At 42.3% G+C, this 21,271-nt stretch overlaps 1 protein-coding gene across 1 annotated transcript in view; it reads right to left on the reverse strand.

The window, feature by feature from the left end:
- Positions 1-18,524, reverse strand: part of LOC100028951 (sodium/glucose cotransporter 1) — a 192,107-nt gene extending 173,583 nt beyond the window's left edge. Inside the window, exon 1 of the mRNA XM_001378810.4 lies at positions 18,147-18,524. The gene's annotated coding sequence lies outside the window, so the exon portion shown is untranslated. The remainder of the gene's footprint in view (positions 1-18,146) is intronic.
- Between the last annotated feature and the right edge of the window lie 2,747 nt (positions 18,525-21,271).

Genomic DNA, 21,271 nt, shown 5'->3' on the forward strand with positions numbered 1-21,271 from the left:
ATATTTCATGTTATCAAATTTTCAATGTTGATTGGTTTCCTTTATTTTTTCTCTTCTTCCTCTTTCTTTTTTCCTTAAAAGATTCTTTGACATATTTAGTGGCTCTCTGGGAGGAGAGGGGTGACACAGGAGAGAGACTTAGGTGATACAAAACAAAAGATATTAATAAAATGGATTTTTAATCCTTACTTTCTATCTTAGAATCAATCTAATTATAGGTAGGCTCTGTTTTCTGGGAAGTTGGGGTACCCTCTTAAATTTCAGTCCTTCCTTAATGCTAATTTCAGCTTATTTTCTGAGTTGTTACTAGTTTACCAGATGGTCTGAGGGCTGAGAGTTCTGAGAGGCCCCCTCTCTCTGCTGATTCAATTCACCCTTGAGATGCTGATAAACACTTTCCTCAGCCTTGGGTGTAAGCTTTTGATCTCATTCTGAACTTGATCAGGTCAGGGGCTGATCAAATTCTAGCCCCAGACTTAGGCTCAAATTTTTGGTCTCAATGTGTTCTTGATCCAACCAGGCACACTTGATTGGCCTGTCCTAGAGCTCTGCCCTTAGTTTCAGGCAAAAAGAGCTGGGGGGGGGGGCCTCCCCACCATGAACTGTGTCCTCACTCCAAACTGTGGATTATGTCTTCATCCCAAACCCAGACTGGGATTCCTGGTTTCACTCTGGGCCCACAAAGATCATCCCCCCTCGATTCAGATTGCCCTGAGCTGGGACTCTGGCCTTCTCCACAGGTTTGAAATTTCAAGGGGTGTGAGTTGGCTTGGACCACTATTTGCCCATGCAGGCTCTTGGGGTCTGAATGTTATCTTGGATGTAAGTTCAGAACCTATGACAGCAGATGGGGGATGGAGGGGTTGGTCTTGGCTTGCTCTTCACTCCTTGCTATAGCCTCTTGCTAGCTCTGCTTCCCTTTCATCCCAGTTCCCCAGGCTCTCTGCCTACCTTTAAAGTTATTCTTTTCTTGAAAGTTGTTTCACTCTGTCTCCTTTTTGGTTCTTTCACTCCTGTATTCATTTTGTGTCAATATTTTAATCCTGGTCAGAGAGGATTCTTGTGGTGATATGGAACTGCTGCTCTAGTTACTCCTCTATCTTGACTCCAGCCCCTCCCAAACTGTGTTTTCAGAAAGCTCCATCTTCTGCTGATAGAGCAGTACAGTAATCAGTTTTTAGAAGGACCTCTCCCTCTAGTGACTTGAGGAACTTGAGGAAAAATTCTTCTTCCTTCCATGACTCACATTGTGCTCCAAAGTCAGCTCCTGACCTTGGACTTCTTAGTATTAAAGCTACATGGGAGGCTAGAGAGTGAGATCAGAAAAACATTCTGGACTTAGCTTGAAGAGACTTAAAAGGTTTTTGTTTGTTAGGGTTTTTTTTAACTTTTAACTACTTCTCTCTTTATTTTAAAGAGGGGAGAAACAAGCCAAAGGAAGGGAAAACACTTGTCCAAAGTCACAAAGATGAGAAGTGACAGAGCCAAAATTCAATCTAAATGTTCTGACTCCACACTTAGGGAACTATTCACTACATTGCCACTACTGCCACCTATCATCCACCCCCACCCCTACCCCATACAAACTGAGTGTATTTTCCCAAGATATGTCATCTCCTGAGGGAAATGAACATTCCAGGAAGAAGAGTCTTCCCACATGTCTTTTAGTCTCTGTCTTCCATGTCTCCCTGCTAAGACATTTCTTAATTCAATGATAAATTTACATGCTGACTGGAGGTATACACATTTCACAGAATCACAGAATCTTAGAATTGAAAGGAAGACCCTCTATTTTAACCAATCCACATCTAAACAAAAACCTCAGCCCTGGAAATGGCCAATCAACCTTTAGATGGTCTCCATTTGGGGAAGCTTAATTATCACCACCCTCAACTCCTCATACTGGAACAGTCCATTAATCTTTTGAACAACTCTGTTAGAAAACTTTTCCTGACACCAACATGAAGTCTACCTCAACAATGCCCCACCCCAATTGCCCCTGATTCTGCCCTTTAGACCTAAACAGTGTGAATCTCAAATTTTCTCAGACTCTACCTTGGAACATTATCTTAAGGTTATTCCTCATTTAAACAATGGAGGTACTTGGTCAGGAATGTATTGGGAATTTTACATTACTCCACCCATACTTAGGCATACTTTAGGGGAAGATATAGCTGTAAACTCCTTACTGAACAATGAAAAGTGCTTAACCCATACTTACAGTGAGGCAAAAGCCCTTACGCTAGGTCTATTTTTAGATCTAATACAAAAGGGTGTTAAGTACCTATGAAAGTCAAATTAATCACTAAAAGGTCAGGCAACTTGCAAGGGGCAAGCTTAACAAAGAGGTATGAAGTATGCAGAAGATATAATCTACCCAGAGAAGGTGAGAACTAAAAACTAAGAATGGGCTGTCCTAGGAAAAGCGTCTACTGTGATTGGTAGACGTGAAAATTTAGGGGAGGTGACACAAGAGAAATTTCTCTTTAAAATTGCTGTCTGAACCAGTTCAAGGTAGTTCAGTTTAGTTCAGCTTTGGTAGTTGAATTGGAGGTCAGGAGTCAGAGGAGGCTGCTGGGTCTCTGAACACTAGAGTTTTGCTTGGAAAGATCTTGTGGTGAGTGATTAAAGACTGATTAGTTTCTCTCTTAAAGAGAAAGGCCTAGGCAATTGGCCTAGTCCCTAGCCTTTTCCTACTATTTCCTCTTACTCTGTCTCTTTCCCTTTCCTTAATTCCTTCATTCGAAGTAATTAAAATGTCCATAAAACCCAGCTGACTTGGGTATTTCATATTTGGGAATTTTTCCCATGGCGACCACTTATTTTTTATATAAAATCAAGACACTAAAATTATCTTTACAGTTTTGGCAATTCAAAGTCTTAGAGTTTTAGCTAGAGGTTCAAATGGCATCTGCAGATTAGAAAGCTAAGTACCTCTCTATCTTGCTCCTACTTTCCCTTCTCTTTACTACTATACTACTACTACTTTGAGTTAATAACGTTTTTAAGCTAGCATTAGCCTCATAATTTTAGTTATTACAGTATTTATATATGTGTAGGGGTGTGTGTATACATATATCCTCTCTAACAGGCATTTGAAATATGGTTCAGTAAAAAAAAATGCAATAGCTCTAGAATCAGAATAAGCTTGAGGAAATCACTTGATTTTCATGACTTTTGGTTTTCTACTTTGTGAAATGAGGAGGTTGGAAGAGAAGGCCTCTAGGATCAACTCTTGGTCTATGATTCTGTGCCTCAGTTTCCTCCTTTGTGAAAGGAAGACATCACACTGATGACTGGTAAGAGGCCTCCCAACCCTAGGTCCATGATGTTATGGTTACAAGGCAAATTCCCTCACATTCACACCCCTAGTCCCCACTCTGTTCATCCTATCCCAGGACCTGACCCTCAATGGGAAGGAGAAAATGAGAGATAGTGTGGACAGGAACCACTCTGCACTGATTCAGAGGAGAGCAGGGCTAGAGTACCAAGTTACCTTGAGGGTAGATGCAACTTACAACTTAGGTAGGTAAATAGACAAACAAGACAAATTGGTACCTGGTGCAGCTTATTCAGTCATTTGGGTCATGATAATCCCCCCTTCACATCTCTCACATTTGATTCTTCTGTTCACTCACATAGCCTCTACCCTAATTCAGGCCCTCATCTCTCACCAGTTATTATAATGACCTCCTAAGTGTTTTCCTTGCTCTATCTCTTCCTTCTCCATTTCATCCTCTACACTGCTACCAAAATGATTTTCTTAAAGCACAGATCTTACCTTGTCACCCCCCTCTGCCACCAACTCAAGATTTTTCAATGGCTTCCTAGTGCCTTGAGGGCATGATTCAGAATGTTCAACCTTCTTCAATTCTGCTCCAGTCTACCTGGTTGGATTACCAGACTACCTTTCATGATTTCTCTACTCAAGTCAAACCAACCAATTATTGGCAGTATATGACATGCCATCTTCCACTTCCACACCTTTAAACAAGGAGCCAGCCAACTATGTATGGAGTTCACTCCTTCACCTCAACATTCTGAAATCCCCAGCTCTCTCCTCAGAACAGTCCTGGTGCCACTTCCCACATAAAGCCTTTTCTGATCCTCCCAGTTACTAAAACTTTATCCCTTTTGATATTATCTCCCATCATTTGTTGTTTATTTACTTGTGTACAAGTTTTTGGTCTACAGTAAAATGTGAGCTGAGTTCAAATCTGCTCTTAGACACTTTCTAGATGTGTGACCCTAAACAAGTTACTTAACCTCTGTCTGCTGCTGGGGGCCATCAGACCACAACACCTTGACAGAGTTACGCGTGGTAGCTGGGGAGACCACAGAGTAGTCCTTGGTGAACTGTGACTGCCCACTCTATCCCCCTTGTATAACTTCTTTCATCAATGCCCCTTATCTATGAATTGGCATAATTATTATTCCCCCTAGTCTCAAAAGGAATAATGCCAGAGCAAAACACCTGTAACCCTAATTCTCTAAAACATCACCAAAAGATCAGACCCTCAAACCCAATCCCAAAAAGACTATCATGGGTTAACTTTTACTTAGGTACATAATTCCCAGCAAAACCACAGCTATAGGCCAAGCCCAAAACTTTCTGATGAAGCCAGCACACAAATCAATCATAGAGACCCATACAATACAGGTACAGTACGGGTACACTAAGCTTCAATATACCTCAGTGACTCAATTACACAACTCAGTAACTCAGAAAACTCCCTAGTAAATCCACCTGTGACAAAATAATTTATCTTGTATTCTGTTTATAATCACAATATAAAAATATTGAATGTTAATCAAGTGATTTGTTGAAAGTTAATTTTTCACTTTTCCAATTATCTCTCTTTGATTTTGTGTATCTACATGCCAAGAATATGGATATAAAAACAAATTCCAGGCCTGAGAATGTCAGAGCAGCTATCAGATGCAAAGCAATCACATGGCTGTTATGATTAAGCTGTCTTCCATTTGTTATTTATTTTATTTTATTTATTTTGACTGATCGTTCACCACCTGTCAGGAACCCTGGAGTCTCGAGTGGGGATGAACCTTGCCCATGGCAGTCTGCCTCATTTTCTTCAGCTGTAAAGCAGAAATAGTCATAGCACCTACCTCCCAGGGTTGTTGTGACAATAAAATGAGAAAGTGTTTAGAGAGCTCCTGAGCAGAATGTCAAGCACATAGTATGCATTTTAGAAATGTCTGTCTCTTTCCTAAAATGAATACTCTATGACACTCGTGCCTTCCAAAGGGATGGAGAAGCAGTATTATGGAGCCAGAGACCTGGGTTCAAATCCCACTTCTACTTCTGTGACCTCAGACAGCTAACTTCCCCTAAGCTCACAGGACCTTAGGTTTAGGTCCATAAAGGACCCCTGAGGCCATCTACTCCACAGCCTGCTCATCTTACAGATGGTAGTAGTGACCCCAAAAAGTGATTTAGCCAGAGAGACTCAGCTCTTGTTAGAGGTGAGATCTGAACTCAGATCTTCCTCCACCCAAATAAATCCCGCTTTCTATGTAATACTCCATACTGCTTGTCTGGCCTCAGTTTCCTTCCTTGAAAATGAGGGAGTGGGTGGAAAGGACTGGCTGGCCTTGAAGGTAACTCCCAGCTCTCAATCTACAATCTACAAAACTCGACAGGAGGAAAGTCGGGGGAGGTTTGGTGAAATGGCTACAAAGGACTAAAAAGAGGACGCTGACAGCGTGGGAACAAACAGAACCAGGCACTGAGGGGCTGTTGGGCACAGAATGGTGTGAGAGAAACAGCAGCAAAAAGGCTACTGGATGGATGGCAGGGGACAGGGAAGAGGCTGGCCAGTTCAAGGGGCAGCAGGTCTGGGTGCTCCTCGGGGAGGTAGTGAGATAGCATCTGGCTGATGCTCTCCAGAGGGCTGTTCATTCTTGGCATTCTCCAAGCATGAAGAAGAAAGGGAACCGAAGAAGACCATCTGGCGCCATAAATCAAGGCGGCAGCAGGCTAGCTAGAGAACACCACCTATGAGCGGCAATCAAAGCCCAAATGGTGGCTCTTGGGCTAAATGGCTATTAATGAGGCATGAATATCTGAAAGGGGAAAGCCTCAGAGGCAGTGGAGAAGTGGAAACACCTCACCGATGAGCTAAGGAAAGGACAAGAGATTAGCAGAGTGCATCAGAAGGCTTGGCTCATGGGGAAACACCACCAGGGATAGGGGTGAAGGTCCATTCGTGGGCTAGATTGCAGAATAGGAGACATTCCTGTCAGTGAACTGGCTGGCTTTGCCTCCAACTGGACCTAGAGACAGCTCCATGTCCTGGGGGCCATGAGCTCCAGAGCTGGGAACCAAGGGACCTGGGTCCTCTGCTCCTGGCTCTGCTACTCCCACTCTAGGTGACCTCCCTGCTCTCTCTCAGCTGTTAAGTGGAGCTAAGCATGATCTAGAATAGGAGTCAGATACTACATTGTGTGATCTGCCTTGGTTTCCCCATCTATAAAGTGAGGGGTCCGACTTGGTGGCCTCCGGGGTCTCTACCATTTTGTCAATGAGCCTGGGATGATTCTAAGACCCTGGCTGGTCAGAGCCATAGCCCTGTCTGATCTGGACCATTCCTGAGAAAGTAATTCCATGTTGGCACTGATTCCTGGGAAGGGGTCCTCAGTGCTTCCTTCATTTCTTCATCTTCCGAGACACCCAGAGTTAGGCAAGGGAGCCGCTGCCTCCTCAGTCAGTGCCTTTTCACAACCACATGCAGCACACTTGGGAAGTTTGCTGGCTAAGCCACCCCCTTCCTCAGTCCCCTGGGTGTGCCATGAGAACAAGTTTCTCTGGTTAGGTACCATGTCCCAGAAGTGCCTCCCTCCTAGCCTGGAAAAATTTGCCAGTGTGAGGGCAGCCAAGCAGCCAAGCTATCTTGGCCCCTTCTGTAGCCCCAGGACCCTGGGCATCCTGCCTCTCAATGGGATTCACTGGGCACCGAAGGTGCATGTGGGACACCTGGCACTTTGGGGAATGTGGTCTCCCAGCTCTAGCCTGACCCTGCTCCGTGCCACTAGCAAGCTATTCCTGGGCACCTTGAGTCATGCCCCTCCTCAGCACCGTCCCTGCCTTCCCTGGCTCGTGTGCCCAGCCCCTCACTCTCTCCAGAGCTCCCCAGCCCCCTTATGGACTCCATGCCCTGCTCTCTGCTTCGCTGAGCTCTCCTGCCATCTCTTTCCCCACCACCATTCCCAGCCCCTCCCATGATGCCTGCTAGGTGGCTCTTTCTCCAGGACCTCCCCTGGGCTCTCCCTCCCCATTCCCAGCCCCCTAAGCCTGTGTTCAAGCGCCCTTGGGGCTCTTCTGATGCAGACTCAGCCCCTGCCTCCACTCCTGCCTCAGAGCCATTCTCAGTCGCTCAAGCTGGTCTCCCCTTCCCTCCCCAAGTAGCCCAACTCGACCCAGAACTCCCCCGCACTTGCGTGCTTTCTTCCTCCCTCCTCCTCCGGATCTTCCTGGACTTTCTGGCTCCCCCAGCCCCTCCCTGCGCACCCCTACCCATTCTTCCAGCCTTCCCAAGCCCAAGCGGTCAGATCCGCTCTTGAGGAAACAGCATCTCAAGCCTGGGAGGCTTCTTGGAACAGAAAGCATTGAACGTCGGAGCTGGGAGGAAACTGGGGGGAATTAGTCCGTCTAGTCCAGATCCCTCATTTTACAGATGGAAAAGTTGAGGCTCAGGAGGGTGAAGGACTTATCCTAGGTCTCACGGTCACGCCCTTAACTCTGCTCTCCCGTCCTTCCCCTGGCCCAGGTCCCCCACGTACCCACAGCCCCACGGCCAAAACCACCACGAAGTACAAGATAATGACTAAGATGTCCGCAGCATTCTTGAAGCGATCCGAAGAAAGGATTGCCGCGGGGGTCCCAGACCGGGCAATGGTGCTCGCGCTGACGTCCATGGTGGCAGCGGAGGCGGCGGCTCCCTCTCTGTCCTATCCGCAGCAGGCCGGCCCCAACCCACAGACGGAACGTCTTGTGCCCTCCCCGGCCACCTGTCGGCCTCCTTATAACACCGGTGTCTGGACAGTGAGGAAAGGGCAGAGGCGGCGTGGAGGGCAGGGCAGGGGAAGGCTGCAGAGCTGAGAGAGGAGGGAGGGCCCCGCTGGGTCGGGGGTGTCGAGAGGGGCCTTCCTGGGCGCACGTCCCTCGGGCAAGGATTCGGGGTGGATCCAGGGGGAGGGGAGTGCCGGCTCCTGGGATCCCGGAAAAGGCGGAGGCTGGGCTGGGGCAGGGCAGGGCAGGGACTGGGCAGGTATCGGGCCGGGTGAGGGGAGGAGCCCGGCGGCCCGGGACAAGAGAGGGGAGGGTGCCCGCCGGACCTTAGGGAGCCTGAGCTTGGGAACTGTGAGCACTCCTGACGCTGGACCCCTGACCAGGCGAATCCCGGAGACCCATGCTAGGTCTTCAGCAGTGTACTGAGTGGCCCTGAGCATGCTGGTGACCCTCTCTGGGCCTCAGTTGCCTTGTCTGTAAAAAAGCACAGAAGAGCCTGGTGAGAAGAACACTCGGTTTGGCGTGTGTGGATCTGGGTAGAAACCTGAACTCTGCCACTTGCTACCTGTGTGACTGAGCGAGTCCCTTTAACACGTGGGAACCAGTACAGTGGGGAAAGGAGAGAACATCCTATCTGGCAGCCAGGGAGCCAGGGCAGGCCCAACCGGACTCTGTGTGCACCATGAACTGCAAGGGAGGAAATCAGAAGAGAGAGGCACAGGGAGCCAGCCTTACAGCCAAGAAGACCTGAGTCCAGTGCCCAATGGGCTTTAAGTGACTGTCTGCCCTTTGATCCATCCATAGCACTGCTGGGTTTGTACCCCAAAGAGATAATGGACAAAAAGACTTGTACAAGAATATTCATAGCTGCGCTCTTTGTGGTGGCCAAAAATTGGAAAATGAGGGGATGCCCTTCAATTTGAGAATGGCTGAACAAATTGTGGTATATGTTGGTGATGTGATAGTATTGTGCTCAAAGGAATTTCTGGAGGGATTCCATGGAGACTGGAACAACCTCCAGAAATTGATGCAGAGCGAAAGGAGCAGAACCAGGAGAACATTGTACACAGAGACAGATACACTGTGGTACAATCAAATGTAATGCACTTCTACTAGCAGCAAGGCAATGATCCAAGACAATTCTGAGAGAATCATGAGAAAGAAGATAGAAAGACTATCCACGTCCAGAGAAAGAACTGTGGGAGCAGAAACACAGACGAAAAACAACTGCTTGATCACATGGGTCAATGGGGACATGACTGGGGATGTAGACTCTAACTGGATCACCCTAGTGCAATAATATCAATAATATGGAAATAAGTCTTGATCAATGACACATGCAAAACCTAGTGGAATTGCTTGTTGACTTTTGGAGGGAGATGGAAGGAGGGGAGGGAAAGAATGTGAATCATGTAACTATGGAAAATATTTTCTTGACCAATTCAATAAAATTTTTAAAATATTAAACTAAAAAGAAGACCTGAGTTCAAATCCTGCATCAGACACTTACCAGAATAAATCACATTACCTGTCAACCTCAGTTTCCTAATCCGTAAAATAAGGATAAGAATAACAGCAACCTCATTGGGTTGTTGTAAGAGTCAAATTAAATAGTATTTCTAAAACGCTTCATTAATGTTAAATATATTTAATATGTTAATTATTTAATATTTTATTATTAATGTTTTATTATTTAATTTCATTTGTGATAAAATAAATAATAAATTAATTTATTATAGCACTTATATATAGCACCTTTTATTGCCCAGACATTGTCCTAAGCACATTTTACAAATACTATTGCTTTTGATCCTCACAACCCTTCAAGGTAAATATTCTCATTATCCTCATTTTGTGGTTGAGGAACTGAGGCAGACAGTTGAAGCGGCTTGCCCAGGTTCACACAGTGAATAAGTGTCCAAGACAGGGTTTGAGTTCAGGTGTGGATTTGAGTTCAAGTGTTCCTGATTCCACATCATCATAATTTTTAACATTCTTTTCTCTTTACATTTTGGTTTCCAGGTTCTCTCCCTCCCTCTCATCCCTTCCCGACCTTCTGAGAAGGCAAACATAATATCAGTTATACATGTAAAATTTTGCAAAACCTATTTCCATATTAGCCATACTGAAAATGAAAAAGAAAGAAAGAAAGAAAGAAAGAGAGAGAGAGAGAGAGAGAGAGAGAGAGAGGGAGGGAGGGAGGGAGGGAGGAAGGAAGGAAGGAAGGAAGGAAGGAAGGAAGGAAGGAAGGAAGGAAGGAAGGAAGGAAGGAAGGAAGGAAGGAAGGAAGGAAGGAAGGAAGGAAGGAAGGAAGGAAGGAAGGAAGGAAGGAAGAAAGAAAGAAAGAAAGAAAGAAAGAAAGAAAGAAAGAAAGAAAGAAAGAAAGAAAGAAAGAAAGAAAGAAAGAAAGAAAGAAAGAAAGAAAGAAAGAAAGAAAGAAAGAAAGAAAGAAAGAAAGAAAGAAAGAAAGAAAGAAAGAAAGAAAGAAAGAAAGAAAGAAAGAAAGAAAGAAAGAAAGAAGGAAAGAAGGAAAGAAGGAAAGAAAGAAGGAAGGAAGATTACAATTTTCCAGTTTGCACACGGATTTCATCAGTTCTCTCTCTGGAGATAAAGAGTATTTTTTCATCCTGATTCTCTTGGAATTGTCTTGGATCACTGTATTGATCAGAAAAGCAAGTCCTTCACAGTTGATCATTGTTAAAACATTGCTAGTACTATGCACAATGATCTCCTGGTTCTTCTCACTTAACTTTGCATTATCGGTTCATGTATATCTTGTTATTTTTTTCCTGAAACCACCCCTTTCATCATTCCTTACAGCAATAGTATTCATCACTATCATATGCCACAACTTGTTCAGTCGAGGCCTCAATGGATGAGCATCTCCTCAATTTCCAATTTTTTGCCACCATGAAGAGTAACTCTAAATATTTTTGTTTGTACTCTGAGGTACCACCTCACACCTAGCAGATTGACTAACATGACAGCAAAGGAAAGTAATAAATGTTGGAGGGGATGTGGCAAAATTGGGACATATTAATGAATTGCTCGTGGAGTTGTGAACTGATCCAACCATTCTGGAGGGCAATTTGGAACTATGCCCAAAGGGCACTAAAAGACAGCCTGCCCTTTGATCCAGCCATAGCACTGCTGGGTTTATCCCTCAAAGAGATAATAAGGGAAAAGACTTTTACACAAATATTTATAGCCACGCTTTTTGTGGTGGCAAAAAAAAATTGGAAAATATGGGGCTGCCCTTTGATTGGGGAATGACTGAACAAATTGTGGGAACTGTTAGTGATGGAATACTATTGTGCTGAAAGGAATAATGAACTGGAGGGATTCCGTGTGAACTGGAACCTCCAGGAAATGATGCAGAGTGAAAGGAGCAAAACCAGGAAAATCGTATACACAGAAACAGATATACTGTGGCACAATCGATTGTATTGGACTTCTAGCAGCAATGCAATGATCAAGGATATTTCTGGGGGACTTATGAGAAAGATTCACATCCAGAGAAAGAACTGTGGGAGCGGAAAGACAGAAAAAAAACAACTGCTTGATCACATGGTTCGATGGGGATATGACTGGGGATGTAGACTCTAAATGATCATCCTAGTGTGAATATTAATAATGTGAAAATGGATCGTGATCAATGGCACATGTAAATCCCAGTGGAATTGTGAATTGGCTATGGGAGGGGGGGTATGAAAGAACATAAATCATGGAAACATGGGAAAATTCTCTTAATTAAATACAATTTATTTTTAAAATAATAACATTTAATAAATAAATATATTTGTTTGTGTACGTCTTTTTCCTTTTTATTTGATTCTTTGGGACACAGACCCAGTTTTGGAATTAGTAATTCAAAGGATATGCAGTTTTAAAGCCCTTAAAGCATACTTCCAGATTGTTCTCTACAAGGGTTTGACCATTTCACTTCATCAACATTTCATTAAATTTTACTATTTTTCCTCATCCCCTCCAACCTTTGTCATTGGTCTTATTGGTCTGAGGTGGTACCTTAGAGTGGTTTAAATTTGCTCTCCTCTATTCAGTAGTGATTTAGAGCATTTTTCATATGATGATCAATGGCTTTAATTTCTCTAACTGAAAACTGTCCATTCATGTCATTTGATTAAAAATCAATTGAAGGCTCTTATTTTTTATAAATTTGACTCAGCTCCCTATGTATTTGAGAAATGAGGCCTTTATCAAAGAAGCTTGCTATAAAAAAATTTATACTACTTCATTGTCTATGTTGCCTCTTAGCAAAATGTAGATTCCTTGATTATTTTTTTCAATTAGGTCTAATTTTGCTTTTGCTTTGTTTGAGATCATGATCGCCATCCCTGCCTTCTTCGCTTCAGCTGAAGTTCATAATAGCCTCTCCTCCAGCCTTTCATTTCAACTCTGAATATGTCTTTCTGTCTCAAGTGTTTCTCCTGTGCACAAAATATTGTTGAATTCTAGTTTCAAATCTATCTATCATCTGCTTCCATTGTATGGGTTAGCTCATCCCACTTACATTCACAGTTATGAACACTAAACCATTAATTTCCCTCATCCCATTTTGCTCAATTTATCATTTTCTCTCTCTTTTTATCCTGTCCCTCCTCAAAAGTCTGTCTTGCTTCTGGCCACTGCCTCCCCCAATCCACCCTCCCCCTTACAATCCCCTCCATTGTTCTTATCATCTTCCCCTCCTATTTCCCTATTGGGATAAGATAGATTTCTATACCCAAATGAGTGGTTGTGTGTATCTCCCCTCTTTGAACCAAATCCCATGAGACAGCTTCAAGTATTGGTCAACTCCCTTCCCTGTTTTCCCATTCACTATAATCCAGCAGGTTTCTTTTACAAGAGAAAATTTGCCCCATTTTACATATCATTTTCCCCTTCTCCCAGTACTTCCATCTTTCATTCTTTTTCTGGAGGTCTTCCCAACATCACTGACGCACCCTTGTGCCTTCAGCCTATACAGATTTACTTGTGTCATTTTTCCATATAGGAATATAAGCAGTTTAACTTCATTGAGTCTCTCATGATTACTCGCTTATGTTTACCTTTTTGTGCTTCTCTTGAGTCTTCTTTCCGTCAGATTTTCTATTCTATTCTGGCCTTTTCAACAGAAATGCTTGAAAGTTCTCTGTTTCATTAAATACTCATTTTCCCCCCAAAGGATCCTACTTAGTTGTGCTCGGTAGGTTATTATTGATTGTAATCCTAGCTCCTTTGCCTTCTAAAATATCATATTCCAAGCACTCTGCTTCTTTAATGTGGAAGATTCTATATCTTGTGTTATACTGATTGTGACTCCATGCTATTTTAATTGCTTCTTTCTGGCTGCTTGATACTTTCTCAAAATATGATGTTTTCTTATCATGGCTTTCAGGCAAATCAATAATTCTTTTTTTTTTAAACTCTTACCTTCTGTCATAATCCATACTAAATACCAATTCCAAGATAGAAAAGCAGCAAAAGCTAGGCATTTGAAGTTAAGTAACTGGCCCAGTTCATACAGCTAGGAAGTGTCTGAAGTCATATTTGAAACCAGAACGTCCCATCTGTAGTTCTCATTCTCTATCCAATGAGTCAACTAGCTGCCCCTAGATCAATAATTCATAAATTATCTTTCCTCAATCTATTTTCTTGGCTGGTTGTTTATCCAATGAGATATTTCATATTTTCTTCTTTTTTTTGCATTCTTTTTACTTTTTTTGTTGTTTCTTGAAGTATCACAGAGTCATTAGCTTCCACTGACCCAATTCTCATTTTTAAGTAATTCTACTTGGGCTTTTGTACCTCTTCTTTCCATTTCACCAATTTTGTTTTTAAAATGTAAGTTTCTTCAATATCTTTTTGCCTCTTACCAATTAGCACCAGCTAGGGTGGAGAGGGAGGTAGTTTGGTACAATGGACAGTGCTGGATTGGATGACAGAGGAATTGACTTCAACTTGCTAGCTTGGGAAAGTCCCTTCCTCTCTTTGAGCCTCAGTTTCTTCATCTGTAAAATGTAGAAGCCCCAAGGTCCCTTCCAGATTGTATGTGATAGCACTCCTAATGAAATCCTAGGTCCTTGATCCAGTGATAGAAAGTGACATGCTGATGTAAGCAATGACTATTATATATTTTTATAGGAACCTAGTCCCCAGCTTAACTCTGCAGCCAAATACAAATATATGTGAAGCCAACCTATGGGGAATTGTGCCATTCCTGCCTCCTCCAATCAATCACCTTTAAAAATTGCAAAGTAGTAGAGAAGGTTGCAGGCTATCACCATGACTACAAATATATTCGGTAGATATAATATATTCACACACATAATGGATGCATTATATGTAAGCTATGCACTTTATGTGTGTGTGTGTGTATTTGCTTACCTATGTTCATGCTGCCTATACCCAATAGAATGTAAGCCCCTTGAAGATGGGGATATTTCATTTTGTCTTTGGGTTGTTGACACCTTTAACAGTACGGTAAACCCCTCTTAAATGTTTGTTGGATAGTTGTAAAGCCTCAAAGACAAAACCAAAATAGTCCTTGGCTTCAGGGACATTCTACTGGGGGAACAATGTGGACACAAATAAGTCAAGAAAAAGGATGCAATAATTGGGACTACGGGTGGGGTGGGGTGAAGAGTATAAGAATGAATAGTAGAAATAAAGGTGACGCCATAAACAAAGTAAGGGAACATGGAAAAGTTTACCTGTCAAACTTATGGGTATGGGAAGAATTTATAACCAAACAAGAAATAGAGAATGTTATAATGAAATGGATAATTTTGATTACATTAAATTAAAAAGGGTTTGTACAAACAAAACCAATACAACCATGATAAGAAGGGGAAACAACAAATGGGGGGAAGGGGGGACTTATAACAAGTGTCTCTGACAAAAGCCTCAATTCTCAAATAAATAAAGAACTAAGTCAGATTCATAAGACTATGAAATGTTCCTCAATTGAAAAATGGGTCAACGATATAAATAGGCAGTTCTCAGAGGAAGAAATGAGAACTATCCATGGTCATAAGAAATGCTCCAAATCACTACTGAGTAGAGAAATGCACATTTAAAAAACTCTGAAATACCATCTGGCACCTACCAGTTTGACTAACATAACCAAAAAGAAAAATGATCAGTGTTAGAGGGGAAGTGGTAAAACTGGGACATTCATACACTGCTGTAAAAAATGATGAGCAGGAGGATTTCAGAAACAGCTGGAAAGACCCACGTGAACTGATGCAGAGTGAAAGGAGCAGAACCAGGAGAACATTGTACACAGGAACTGAAATACTGCACGATGGTCAACTGTGAAAGACTTAGCTACTCTCAGCAATCGGGACAATTCTAAAGGACTTAGGACGAAGAATACTGTCCATCTCCAGAGAAAGACTGTTGGAGTCAGAATGCAGATCAAAGCATATGATTTTTCACTTTAGTTTATTTGGGTTTTTATCTTAGGGTTTTGGTTTTATATGAATATTCTCTTACAAAAATGAACCTGTACAACCCAATACAGAGAACAGGATTCTACTCACAACTGGGATTAAACAAATATTTATTCTACATTACTTCTCCCTCAATAAGTATTTATTAAAGGGCAGCTAGATGTTACAGTGGATAGAGTGTCAGGCTTGGGATGACGAGGTCCTGAGTTCAATTCTGGACTGAGACCCTTCCTAGCTATATGACCCCAGGCAAGTCACTAAACCCCAATTGCCCAGCCCTTGCTGCTCTTCTGCCTTAGAATTGATAATAAGACAGAAGGTAAGGGTTTTTTAAGTACTTAAGTTCCTACTCTGTGCCAGGCACTTTCAGCAACTTTAGAAAAGTTTCTTTTTGTGTCCCCAACATTTAGCATAGTGCCAGGAATATAGTAGGCACCCAAAATAAATATTTATTGAGTAAGTACTGAGGATATAACTAAGAACAGAAAACATGGTTCTCTCTGTTGTATGAGACTAAAGATATAGTGCAGAACCAGTCCTTGGAAGGCCTTGAATGCCAGACCTTCAGAGGAACTGGGAGTTGTGGGTAGAAATTTAATATATGATTTTAAGTATCCAAAGGTTTGTCACTTGGTAGAGGGACTGGATATGTTGTTTGGACATAGGAGGGTAAAAGTAATGGAACCATGGAGAAAAGTTACAGTAACAAATTTGGGAAGTAGATGGCACAGTGGTTTCCAATTAGATTTGGGATCAAGAGATATGAGTTCAAGTCCCACCTGTCACTTATTACGTTCATGACCTTGGGTAAGTCATGTGACCTTGCTAAGCCTCAGTTTCCTCAACTGCAAAATGGAGACAGCATTCATTTCATAGCAAGACTTAAATTCCCAATCTACAAAATAGGAATGTCAATAATAGAACCCTCCCACAGCAAGCCAGTTTCCCCATCTGTAAAATAGGGATGATAATGATAACACCTACCTCACGAATTGCTATGAGTATTAAATAAGGTAATATTTGTAAAAAAAAATGCCGACCTTTAACAATGAAAGCAGGGCAAAATGGATCATCAGGATGGGAGCTATTCAAACACTTGCCCAGGAAAATGGAGTGGTTATTGGTGTGAGTGGGATTTGATCTCTTCCAGCTTAAGGATTCTGTGAATTCACACATTAGTAGGTAATGGGAAGGAAGCTCAGTGAGAGACTCTGTGGGTAGGTCAGTCTATGGACAACTTGCCAGATCAGAGCTGGGATGATGAATTTCTCACCAGCTCTCGTCCCCAAGGAATCTCTCAAAAGGCATATCCTAATCTATGTGATGGAGTGAATGAAGCGCCCATACTGACAAAATGGCAGGTCCTTGAAAGAGTGAGAGCTTGCGGTGAAAGGACCTGTGCAATCAATGGATTGGCCTGGTTTCAGTGTGCGGGGTGGACTGAAGGGGAGAGATTGGAATAATTATAAAGGAGAGAGGTGATGAGCTCCTCAGGTGAGAGTGAGAGTGGCTGTACAAGCCAAGAAAAGAGGATGGATTGGAAAGATGCAGCAGATGCAGAAAGGATATCACTGAGGGGAGCAGAGATGAGAAAGGGAGGGAAGTCAATGAGGACTCAGGTTCTGAACCTTGAGTAGCTTACCTGGGTGCCAGGAACAGAAAGAGAGCAATGAAGGAGAGAAGCAGATTGAGGGAGGACAAGAGAATGGACTCACTCCACCTCTGACACTCTGGCATCCAGGCATAATGTTCTTGCTGTTCCTCACACACCACACTCCATCTCCCTTCTCTGTGCCTTGCTATGACCAACCCTACATGCCAGGAAGCCATGCCCTGCTTTCCTCCATCCCATGAAACTCAAGAACTGCCATCTATGTGAAACCTTCCATGACTCTAACATCCTTGAGGGCAAGGCTTGTCTTTTATCTCCTTGTATCCCCAGTGCTTAGGAGTCCCTGGTTTACAGAAGGTGCTTAATAAGTGCTTTATTGGAGCGGCTAATGCCCCCAAATACTAATTCTTTCCCTCCCAAACTACCTGATATTTTACTTTGAGCTTATCTAGACATATTCTCCTTCTATTCCTTGATACACTTATTGTCTTTCCCAATAGTGAGTGACGTTCCATATGAGTCAATTTGCTCATATTACCAGCATCTAGCACAGGCATTTAATAAATGCTTTTTGATTGGTTAACAAGTTAAGACTAAGAGAATAGTGGAAAATCTAGAGAGAAACTAGAAACCTAAAAAGAGGTCGGGGTCAATTCACATTAAATTAATAGCAAAAGTAAGTAGCAAGAGAGAAGATTGGCAAAGACTTTGTGAAGCAGATAGGATGTGTCCTATGACTGGAAAGATGAGTAGAACTTAGAAAGGAAAAAAGAAAATTAATGATTTGTATAAGGCATAAATAACATTAAAAGGTACCATTTTTAGAGATCCTTTAGGTTGGTGAAATGCTTTGCAAACATGAACTCATTGATCCTCACAACAACCTTGAGAGGGAAGTATGATCCCCATTTTAAACAGGTAAAGAAACTGAAGTGCATAGAGGTTAATTAAGTGATTTGCCCAGGGTCACACAGCTAATGAGTGTGCAGGTCTAGATTTGAACCCGAGGCTCCCTCACTCCAAGTCCAACCCTCTATTGATAATAAATTACCTGTTTATCAGATTTGTTGATGAAACCAAGCTGGGAGGACTAGACAACACTCTCCATGTCAGAATCAGGATCTACAAAGACTTTTGACAGAACAACACTGGACCAAACTGAAGAAGATGAAATATAATCAACATCAATGGAAAGCCTTACATTCAGGTTACAAATTCAACTTCCCAAGGATGATCTGGAGGAGGTCTGGTTAGACCTTCACTGAAAAATATGTAGGGTTTTAGAGGGCTAAAATATGAGTTAGTTGGCTCAATAGGAGTCAACTGTGTGATGCTGCATCCCATTCCATGCTCTCATCCAAAAAAAAACTACTATGATTTGGGGCTATTTGAGGAGAAGCACAGATCTCAGTAAGAGAGAGATGATAGAGTCATCAATAGGTCATAATAGGAGTATTATGTTTCATTCTGGACACCACAACTAGGGAAAGTCTTTGAAAAGCTGGAGAGTGCCCAGAATAGGGCAGTCAGGGAAAAGCAGGGCTTTGAGTCTGAGGAAAATGGAGAGAATTGAGGGGATTAGCACAGCAAGTGATCATGGGAATTGAGGCAATTGAATGAACCCCCAGAGTCCATCTTGTGACTCAATTCTGGTTCCCTTTCTTTTCAATTATGGTCTAGTGCTGAGAGCTTAGGGTCTGCCTTGCTCATATCTTCAGGGGTTCCCAGTCAGGTGAGGCAGCAAAGGCAGAAATGAGTGATGGAAGACAGCTCTGTGTGTGTCAATCTGGGGCCAAGCTTTGCATGGAGCTGCTTCTACCAGGTCCAGGGTTAGCCTTTATTTTTATACCCCGAAGGATACACATTCAACATACATGCTCAAATGCAGATAATTGGATAAGTGATACATTAACTTTTAACAAATCATCTGTTTAGCATTCGGTGAAGACAATGAACAAACACTGTGGCCAAGTTGACAGATCAAAGGTGTGGGAGAAACACAATTCAGTTTTACTATTAACTAATCATTTTTCAGAGTTTCACTGGGGAGTTTCCAAGATAAGTTTCAGTTGGTAAATCAAGTCACTGAGACATGATGTACTAAGGTATAGTGTACAAGCCTCTCCCTATGATGACTGATGTGCTGGCTTAGGAGAATTTGTTCTATGCATTGGGAGCAGGGAATTTCTAAGCATAGCTTTGTTGAGAGTTACATGCATAAGCAGAAGTTAACCCACAATAGTCTTTTGGGTTTGGTTTTGTGAGTATGATCTTTTGGTGGTGTTCTGGATGAATAATGTGCAAGTGTTTGCTCTTATATTATTTTTCCTGAAGCTGGGGAGAGAACAATTAATTGTAGTGATTCTAGTAATAAGGGATATTAGTGAGAGAAGTCACACAGAGGGGGGTTGAGTGGATGTCTCCATCCTGCCAAGGGGCCACTTTGTGACATCCTGGCTTCCACATGTGACCATGTCAGGACATTGTGGCTTGACAGCCCCCAGCATCTCCCCCCTTTTTGTTTTTTAGTTGGAGTAACTTCAGTTCGATTTGAACTTGACGAATGATAGAACCTAGGGACCTGATGATTGTAAAACAAAAAAGAATAAGAAAAAATAAGATGAGCAAATCCACAAGCAATAAGGGTATGAATCAAATCATTATTGGAAATAAAGGAAGAAACATTGTCATAAAAAGAATTTGTGATGGAGGAGGCCGAATAAAGGGAAGTGCCAGAATGACTAATATCCATGATTTGTTTATGTAATGTTTTTATATCAACAGAAAACTCTGGTTCCTGTGGAGAGCTGTCATACCCTCACTGTCTGACAGAGTCACAGTTTGGGAAATGAAGGCTGCAAAGCAGCCTTCAGAAAAGATGAGGCACCCACTCAGCCCCCTCTATGTAACTTCTCCCACTAACTTCCCTTACTAATGGAATTGTTATGATTATTGTTCTCTCCCCAATACAGGAGAAATAATATAAGAGCAAATACTTATGGGGTTAACGCACATATGTCCCACCTTAATCCCCCCAGAATTATTCACAGATTTAAAACCTAAATATTATTACCCATTACCCCCTGCTTTCTCTCTTAGCAGAAGTACATTCAGAGGCCCCATACCCATCTGTTAGTCAAACACATAAACACCATATCAATCACTCCTGTGAAACACAAACTACTGACACATTTCACTGCTTCATTACATTTACAATAACCAGGCAACATTGTCAAGGTGCCTCAATGAAACACAAGACAAATGTAACTTGGAAATTAAGAAAAATTCCAATTCTGGTCTGCCTTAAGTTGTCCTTTAACCCCGAACCTAGCTGCGAAATGTTTTGTTACCCATCTCCTAAGTAATTGTGATTGATTATGAAAGCTGATCAAAAGCAACAATGATTTTCCTAGCTAGTCATCCCATAGGTCAGGAGGAACTAACCTCCAGATCACCCTGTCTATGTCACTCATCTCCATCATGAATATCTCTGTTGTAGCACAGAATCACAGAATGTTGATTAAGTGATTTGTTCATGCATGACACATCCAATTATCTGTAGAAGATCATCTATGTTGAAAAATGGTTGTGTGCCAGAAAAGCATGTACTCACTGAAGCTATATAATAAACATGAACTCTATGTAGGGCAAAACAATTGCATGATACCTAAGCACAGATCTGAGCACTCAGTTGCCTCTCATCTCTTCATTATTCTCCTGACTGCTCCACCTAGACAGAAGGGTCCTTGGCTTTGAGAGACTGCAGGCTCAGCTCTCCAAAGGTTCCAAATACCAAAAATGTGTTGTTGTATGTTCTCCCAAGGAACATCTGATTGATTATAGGGAAGGGGAGAAACACAAATCCGTTAAAGTCAGCATGGCATTTTGGCTTAAACCTCACTTTTATATTTTATAACTGGTTTCTGATATAAAGAATAGCCCCTTCAAAAACATTTATACAAGCTTCTAACCCTTTGACTATATGTTCCTGGGTTAGACGAGGAAGGAAACATCTTTTGAAAGATTATTTACATGTTGTGCAATGTGGACTTCCTGGACAAGAATGGTGGTAGAGGCTACTAGAGGTGCAATGATAGAGATAACTGCAGTGATACCCAGAATAAGGGATGCAATGAAGCACTTAGAGCAGTTTAAACTGGGGAAAATTAACTCTAA

This window comes from Monodelphis domestica, chromosome 3 (genome assembly GCF_027887165.1).
Source record: "Monodelphis domestica isolate mMonDom1 chromosome 3, mMonDom1.pri, whole genome shotgun sequence".
Taxonomy (NCBI): Eukaryota; Metazoa; Chordata; class Mammalia; order Didelphimorphia; family Didelphidae; genus Monodelphis; species Monodelphis domestica.